Source organism: Gossypium hirsutum, chromosome A11 (genome assembly GCF_007990345.1).
Source record: "Gossypium hirsutum isolate 1008001.06 chromosome A11, Gossypium_hirsutum_v2.1, whole genome shotgun sequence".
Taxonomy (NCBI): domain Eukaryota; kingdom Viridiplantae; phylum Streptophyta; class Magnoliopsida; order Malvales; family Malvaceae; genus Gossypium; species Gossypium hirsutum.
Window position 1 is genome coordinate 33598297 of NC_053434.1, and position 9664 is coordinate 33607960.

The following is a 9664-nucleotide window of genomic DNA, read 5'->3' on the forward strand; positions in this document are numbered from 1 at the left end:
TTATTTTCACTGATCATGTCTTAGAAATTTAAACTAAAATGACACCAAATAGCATAAATAATTAAACCAAAAAAATTTTAATTCGTAAAACATAGAAGTCTCCATTACCTTAATAATTAATTGAAATTCAAACTCAACAAGGTTTAACATCCTCACTAAGATTCACTCAAAACACTCAAAGTGTTTAAGGGCTGATTAATATGCACTCAATAGTCAAACGAGGAATGTCATTACCATAAGCTTGTTTAGGAATCAAATCCCCACTATTACAAATATGAGATGACAGAAAGATCAAGAGGTCTTTATAATGGTTGTAATGGGGCTTAAGTTAAGGGTATACAAGGTGATTACATTCGAGAGTTGAATTGGTGAGATATCATACAAAAAGAATAAGATGCTAAATTAAAATGGATAATAAATAAACAATTAAAGTGAGTTAGTTGATTTAAGATCGTAACTTCTAAACAGCATGATGACCTACGTTCATGACTAATTTTACAAAGGTTTGTTGCTTTAATATCACAACCTATTCATCTTTAAGTTAGCTGGTTTAAGATTGCAACTCTTAAATAGCTTGATGAGCTATGTTCACAGTTGATTTTACAAAGGTTAGTTGATTTAAGATCATAACAATCTGTATTTGCAGCTAGTATTATAAATACCTAGATAAATCCAAAGTCATAACTTGGGTTTTTCGAATGTATAAGATTAAGGCCACAACTTCTGATTGTTTACTTGTTTGCCAATATACATTCGCACTACTAATGTACAACGACTCCAATTTATGACCTAATTGCAATGATTTCAAAGCTATGAATAATTTACTCTAAGTTAGTTATCTTAATAGTTTTCATTCCTTAGTATGCTTATGGTTATTATTGAGATTGAAATATACTAAGAGGGGGCGAATTAGTGTTTTAAAAGGTTTCCGGGAAATGGCAAAAATTAAACGACTCAAGAAATTATAGTAGTTCAGCCTTAATTGCCTATATCCACTACCTTAGCTTTCCTTAACTAAGGATTTCCTAAATCCACTAGATTTGAACCTTTAAGGACAAGGTTTAACCTTACAAATCCCTATCTTTTTAAAGGTAGGATAGAACTACTTCCTCTTAAAGTTTTCTACCCAAAACCTTAAGTAACACCTCACAAATGAGAGATAAATAATGATGAATAAGATGATACCTCTAAAAGGTAGATAATCAACAATTAAGCACTCTTACACAAATTTACAACACTTGAAAGAATATAAAAAACTTAACCCACAAGTGTGTACAAGAAATATTTAGTAAAAGATTAAGAAGGATTGGAAAATTGAGTTCTTGGAAGTTAGGAAATTGTTTCTTGTCTTTTTTTTTTACTTCAGTGGGGAGCTTGGCCTTTTATTTAAGTCCTCTAACAACCTTTTGGACTTTTGTAGCCGTTAGAAACAAATTAGAGTCGTTGCAACCATAAAAACTAGCATTAAATGCAGTCTACAGCTTCGTTGTAATGGTAGAAGGAGTCTTGTATTGGTAGAAGTCTTTCCAAAATATGACCATTAGGCTTGTTCTATCAATAGAAGTTCTCATGTATCGCTAGAACTTTGAGGGTTTCATTTGGTATCAATAGAACCCATTAGAGTATCGATAGAAGTGCAGGAGAGGCTGAACTTTGGCTACTATTTTGACTTGTTTTGGTAGAAATCCTCTAACAACCTTGTGAACTTTTGTAGCCACTAGAAACAAATTAGAGTTATTGCAGCCATAAAAATTAGCATCAAATGCAGTCTGCAGCTTCGTTGTATCGATAGAAGAGGTCTTGTATTGGTAGAAGTCTTTCTAAAATATGACCGTCAGGCTTGTTCTATCTGTAGAAGTTCTCTTGTATTGGTAGAACTCTAAGGGTTTCATTTGGTATAAGTAGAACATATCAGAGTATTGGTAGAAGTGCAGGGGAGGCTGAACTTTGGCTACTATTGTAATAGCCTGTTTTTGGGTCAAATTAGAATAATGGTTTTGGAGCCACAAATCCGAAGTAGAAATATTTGTTTTACTATTCTTTAAGGTCTACAAAATGATAGAATAATTGTATGAAAATTTCATTAAGAAATTTTATCGATTGAGTACACAATTTGACTAGAAGGACTAAATTGCAATAGGTGAAAATTTTATTTCTATAGGCTAAAGGTAGTAAAATGTTATGAAATTCTAAATTAGAGGTCCTCAAATGATAATTAGACCATTATACTTTAGGATGGACAAAAATGGACATGGAGTAGATAAAATTTCAAAGTTTAAGTGAGTGGTAAATAGGTAATTTGGTAAATAAATTCAAAATAACTAAATAAAAGATGTCATCTTCTTCAATTTAGTCCTTTATAGCCGAAATTTTGAGGGAAAATATATCTAGGGTTTTTGGCCAAGCTTTCAAGCTCGATTTTAAGTCCGTTCTTGTCCTTTTTTTAACGATTTTTAAATTTTTGAGATCGTTGTAACTTGATTTAGCTATTTCAAGGACTAATTTGAAAGAAAGTTAAAGTCAAAAATTTTACCCATGTTGAATATGCTTGTATTTTGATGTTTGATGATAGAAAATGCATGTTTTTTGTTTGTTAAACGACTTTTATAAAGTGATTTTCGGTAAAAACGTCAAATAGGGACTTATTTGTAAAAGGCTATAAAATGTGTAGAAAAGTGTGAATAAATGGAAACTATGGGCTATTATAAGTACAAAAAAAAATTGGCTAGGCTTAGATTGTAAAGAAATTGAATGAAATTCATTTTACGAGCCTAGGGACTAAATTGTAAAATATTGAAAAGTTAAGGGAAAATATGTAAATTTTGCTATAATATGTTTTTGGGCATAATTGAATAATGTGATGATTAAATAATTTAAATGTGGTATTATAGATTTAGAAAAATAAAGTTCGAGTTTAGATCGGGAAAAAACAAAGTAACTAACGAATATATCATTTTGGTCGTTTTTGTAACCGAGGTAAGTTCGTATGTTAAATAAGCTTTATTATAATTGTATTTTTAATGCTTTAATATTTATGAATTGTATATATGACTCTATGGACACGTCCGACGACATTTTGACATCCCAATCGAACCTTAGGAATATATTAGGATACAAGTGACATGTCACTAGGGCTTTATGTTATGCGATCCGAGTGCTGGTCGTGTACGTCCTACCGGCGACTGAGTATATCGGCATATGTTGTGGTTACTTGATAGCTTGTGTGAGCAGCACCGTTTAGCTATGTCTCGATTGACAGCTTGTGTGAGCAGACCCGTTAATGGCTCGAGAGTGAGCAAATATGTTTTATGAGATAGAGGTAGAAATGGCTACATATGTGGCACCTTGTGTGCAAGGTTTTCACGAGTATCTGATATTATTATTCCAAGTGGTTCATTGGGTATGACAACGATGATACTAAGTAAGAAATTATTACGATATGGTACAGGTGTAACATCCAAAAATAGGGCCTAGTCGGAATAGTGGTTTCGGGACCACAAATCTGACATCAAAATATTTATTTTATGATTATTATGAGGCCTAGAATATTAGTATATGCACGTGTTAAAGTTTCATGAAGAAATTCTAAGTATAAGATGTCTAATTGGAAATTAGGGACTAAATTGAATAAATTGCAAAACTTGGTTTCTAGAAGCAATTTGTATGAAATGGATTTAGATTATGAATTAGAAGGTCTTGGAGAGAAATTTTCCCAAATTCTAAATTTTTGGACAAAAATGGGCTTGCATAGATGAAATTTTAAAGAAAGGGCATAAGGGCATTTTGGTCATTTGTCATTTTAATGAAATAAAAAAGGGAAAAATAAAGAAAAAATATGCTCATCTTCTTCCCATAGCTGTTGAAATTTGGAGGACCCCATAGCTAGCGTTTCTTCAATTTTCAAGCTCCATAGTAAGTGCTCTCAAGCTCCGTTTTTCATGCTCTTTGTATTTTCAAAATCCCGGTAGCTTGCTCTCTCCATTTCTACCCATATTTCATGCTAGGGTTCATGTTTAAAAATTTACCCATGCATGAGTTGCTTGTATTTTGATGGATTATGGAGGAATATGAAAGATGAATGTGTATTAAACATCTTTTCCTAGTTGATTTTCATGAAAAACCCTTATAGGGACTATTTTGCAAAAGATGTAAATGTGTTGTAGAAATGAGAAAATAATGGAAAATTTGGGCTTCCATAAGAGAGAAAAATGTTTGGCTAGGCTTGGGTGAGATATAAATTTTCATATGTTCCATTATATGAGCCTAGGGACTAAATCGTAAAAATGTCAAAGGTTAGGGGCAAAACAGTCATTTAGACCGGGATGAGAATTAGACTTGAAATGTATAATGTAGTGTATTAATGAGTTAATTTTTTTGTTATATACCCTGAGGAACAAATTCTGGAGGTCGATCGAGGTAAACGCAAGGTTTCGGAATAACCGAAACACAACTCCGAAAAGAATACCAAGTAAGTTCGGATAACTTAAAGTAAACCCTTAATATGCATAATTGTATGATTTATGAATGCTTGATGATTGCATTTATTATTGGCATGCAATATCATAGAAATGTACATTTGATGATAACATGTGAAAAATGTCTCGGTTGGGGTTGAAAAAGGGAATTCGATGGACAAACCCTGTTTGACATGTGAACTGAGATCCTGCATGTGCTGCAGTAAGGATTTAGCCCAGATGGGTAATCCGTGATCTCAAGTATAGAAAGGATCTAGCCTGGACGGGTGTTCCTTGAATGATCAAGCCTCCCGAAGAATATGTGTGCATATGGATTTAGCTCGGACGGGTAATCTGATTAGGGTCTGAATTTAGCCTGGACTGGTAATTCAGATCTGAGCTCAATAAGAGTGTTTGTCACTATAAGGGATTTAGCCTAGACTGGTAATCCCGACATCACCTTATGAGTTTATAATATGGGGGAATTAGCCTGGACTGGTAATCTTGCCATGAGATGTGAGGTTCGCAGGAGTGCATATATGTGAAATGATCATTCATAAGAATTGACGGATAATGGGTATTCCATCGAGATTTCTTAGAAACTCAATAGGATTAATATGATGTATGTCAATAAGATGATGAATGATGAGCTCATCTACATAAATTACATGATGCTTTGTCATGTGACTAACCCATTGATTGAGTGCATGTGATAGGGAATCATTTCATAATTTATGATTTCATGATTTATATATGGATGTATGCTAATTACTCAATAAGTTTACTTTCTGGTTATTCGAGCTTACTAAGCATGAAAATGCTTACCCCTCTCTTTTTCCCTGTCTCACAGAGCTCAAGGACTCATAAGGATTGGAAGACAATTGGGGAGTGAACACACTATCAACTAAACAAGCTTTGGTATAATGACTCAGTTTATTTTGTTCAATGGCATGTATAGTATTTTTGAGTATTTTGTTATATGTGTCATTTGATTTTCCCAATAAAGGTATGTAAAAATATGTTTATCTTTTTGTATATGGCCATGAAAATTGGCTTAATTTAAGTAGGCTATGACTTACGATTTTATGCATGGTTTTAATTACGAAGGATGGGTTGCTATCAATTGGCAATGAATCACATGAATGAGCCAATTTTAGATGGATTAAAGTAATATGGGAACCCATGACACTAAATAGGAAATAACCATTTATGTATGAAACCAATGATATGAGGTTTCCATACAACTATTTTCATTAAGATTATTTACAAGTATATAATCATGCTTCTTCTCAAACTTGGTAACCATTAGGTACAAGTAGTATAACGGGGTGACTAAAGGCTTGGAAAATAGCCTAATAAAGTCCACATTGTTGGACACACGGGCGTGTGTGATACACGGTTCCCTCCCATGGGCGTGTGCTATGGACGTGTGTCCCCTGCACTTAAAACCTTAGCTCAAAGTTGTACACGGGTACGCCATACAGGCGTGCGCCATGGCCATGTTAAAATGACAGTTTCGTCCACGGGCAGGTAGCACGGGCGTGTTCCATGGCCGTGTTGGTAAGTCAGTGTTGCCCACAGTTGAAGGGCATGGGCGTGCCCCAAGATACACGGGCGTGTGAGTCCACACAATCCACCTACACGGGCGTGTGTCCCTTTTAGTTAAGGAAAATTTTTTGAGGAGCCCAAGGCTAATCGAACGTGCCCGTATTTGTCCCGCATTACCTTATGATATTTTATAGGTCTCGAAGGCCTATACAAGGGACGAGATGTTCATGATTGAAAAGTTTTAAATTCAAATGAAATTTTGTGACCCGAGTTAGTATACTGAAAGTGTAAAGTTCTGGTAATGCCTCAAGCCCTGTCTCAATGTTGGATATGGGTTAGGGGTGTTACAACAGGTATGTATTTTAAGTTTATGGTTATTAATTCACGAATGGTGATTTCAAGGTAAGTTTGTGATGGAATGAATTATGATCATGAGATTTTTGTAAATTACATTATCTTATGTTGTATTACTTGCATGTTAATGTATGGTAAGGTTAGCTTATTTCTTTCATACGAGCTTACTAAGCTATATAGCTTACTCCGTTCTATTTCCATATTTTATAGTGTCACCAAGCTCGCTCAGATTGGAGATTCGTCGGAGATCACCTCCCACTATCATCTGTCATTTTGGGTATCGATGATTTTAAACATTTTGAGTGTATGGCATATATAGGGACTTGGTCATTTTGTTATATGTTTCATTATGATTTGGCCAAATTTATTGGCTTGTAATTGTCAAAGGCTTGATGTGATGTTTGGCCATATAAATTGGCTCATTTTGATTAAATGGGTTGTAAGCTTAAGTATATTCGTAAATGTGCAAATATCTCATTTATGATGTGACCTCATGGTTGTTTTGTTGGACTCATTGGTATACTAGGAAATCTAAGAAGGATTATGCATGATAAAGGTATTTGTGTTGTTACTTGTGGATGTGAATTTTGTAACAGTCCGATTTTGGCTCTAATCGGAACAATGGTTTCGAGACCACAAATCTAACGTAGAAAATTTTTTTATTATATTTTTATGGTCTACAATTTTATGGAATAATTTCGTGAAAATTTCGTTCGAAAATTTTGACGTTTGGGCACTCAATTTAGTCAAAATGACTAAATTGCAAAAAGTGCAAAATTTAAGTTCTATAAGCTAGAGGTGTCTAATTGTTATGAAATTTTAAATTGGAGGTTCTCAAATGGTAGTTAGACCATTGGTTAAGTTGTTGGACAAAAATGGACCTGGTTAGGTATGTTTCTAAAGTTTTTCATTAAGGGCATTTTGGTAATTTGGTAATTAAATGAATTAAAAAGGCAAATTAAAAGCCACTTTTTGTCCATCTTATACCCCATGGCTGAATTTTACAAGGAGAAACCATGGCTAGGGTTTTTCAAGCTTCCAAGCTCAATTGTAAGTCCGTTCTACCTCCGTTTTTAATGATTTTTATGTTTTTGAAGTCCTCGTAACAAGATCTATCTATTTCTATCACTAATTTAAGACATAATCAAAGTCTAAATTTTTATCCATGATGGATATTTGTGTATTTTTATGTTTAATGATAGATTATACAAGTTTGATGTTTGATAAACAACTTTTACTAAGTGATTTTTGATAAAAATGCCTAAAAGGACCTATTTGTAAAAGTTATAAAATAAGTATTAAAAGTGTGATTTAATGAGAAATGTAGGCTGGTATGAGTACAATAAAGATTCGGCTCGGCTTGGGTAATGAAGAAATTTGATGAAAATCATTTTATGAGCCTAGGGACTAAAATGTAAAAATGTGAAACTTTAGGTGCAAAAATGTAATCTTTTCCATAATATGATTTTGGGCTGATTTGAATAGTTTAATGATTAGATAAGTTGAATGTGATAATATAGATCAAGAAAAATGAGGTTCGGACCTAGAACGAGGGAAAAACGAGTATTTGACGGTTAGGGCTTTTTCGCCATTTTTATGTCGAGGTAAGCTCGTATGTTTAATAAGCATTAAATTATATATGTATAATTGCTTAATTGATATGATTGTGGTAAATGCTATATTATTGAAATAAAATGTGAATGTTATTGAATACAACACTACAGAAATGACCGATAGAGGTTTGATATAGCGAAAGTCCCAGTTGAACCTTAGGAATAGATGGGATATAAATGTCATGACATTAGGGTTATTGAGATTATGTGTAAGACCATATCTGAGATATGGCATCTATATGAGATTTCGTATAAGACCATATTTGGGATATGGCATCGGTATGAGATTTCTTGTAAGACCATAGCTGGGCTATTAGCATCGATACGAGATTACATGTAAGACCATATCTGGGATATGGCATTGGTACAGTACCGTGTGTACAGGCCTCCCGAGTATCCTTAGTATTCCAAGTGGTTCAACGGGAAATTTAACGGGCATGTTAAGGAAGAGAAACAATATGTAAGTATTACGAATTGGTACAGGTATGTACGTAAAGTTTATAAGCAATGTCTCCATGAAATTGTGAGTTCATAATTTCCACGAGAATGATTTATGTGAAACCTTGTGATTATTGGCCTATGCTTTTGATGTATGAAATTCATGATAAATTCTGTTGAAGACCATGTGATTGGCTTTCGGGCCAAATTGAGTTATGATATAGCGTGTTTATTCACCTAAGTTGCGATTTATCGAATATGAGAAAAAGGAATGATTGGCATAATTGCCTATTAAAATGACTACGGAAGTATGGGAAGATTTGAGCTTTAACAATTGAAAGATGTTAAAATATATGCTTGAAATGTGAATACTCATAATTAATGTACATGTTTACTATGAGGTTTGAAATGATTGGTTGATTGTGGTAATCGATTATAATGGAGAGATTACAGTTGTTAAGCTAAAGTTAAGACATGTTAAATTATGCTTGCAAATTGATATAGCAAACAATGTGACTGAATAACTTATAACTATGAGGTTTATTTCTAACTATTTTATTTTATTTTGTGCTTAAATTGTTGAACTTGATAAATGCTTAAAAAGAGTTTCTTATTATTTTCATGCGGACTTACTATGCTATATAGCTTACCCCATTCCTTTCGCATGTTTTATAATGCCGTGAAGCTAGCTCGGGTTGGAGATTGCCAGAGATCCTATCATAGTATCAAGCTATCATATGGGTATTGATGAATTCAAGTATTTTGAGTTTATGGCATGTATAAGGACTTGGTCTTTTGGTCATATATGTCATTATGACTTTAGCCTATGTATTGGCTTGTACTTGTCAAGGGTTTGCTTTGATATTTGGCCATGTAAATTGGTTTATTTTGGTTAACATGGTTGTAAGCCTAAGTACATTCATATATTTGTCAATGCCTTTGGTGATATGATCATGGTATGCTTGGTGAATGTGAATTGTTTGAAAATGGTATAAGAATGACATATTATTGTCTTGGTTGTGATTATTTGGTTGCTCTTCATGTTTGAGTTTGTTCCATGTGATGTTGAGTAAATATGTGCAAGTGAGGGTGGCAAAATGGCTTGGTAAATAGTCTTGTTTTTTTCCACACGGGTAGACACACAGGCTTGTGTCTAAGCCGTGTGTGACACATGGTCAGCCCCATGGGCATATGATCCGGCCGTGTGTCCCCTGCACCTAATTGTTGCAAAACAAAATGCTCAGTATCGAGCACACG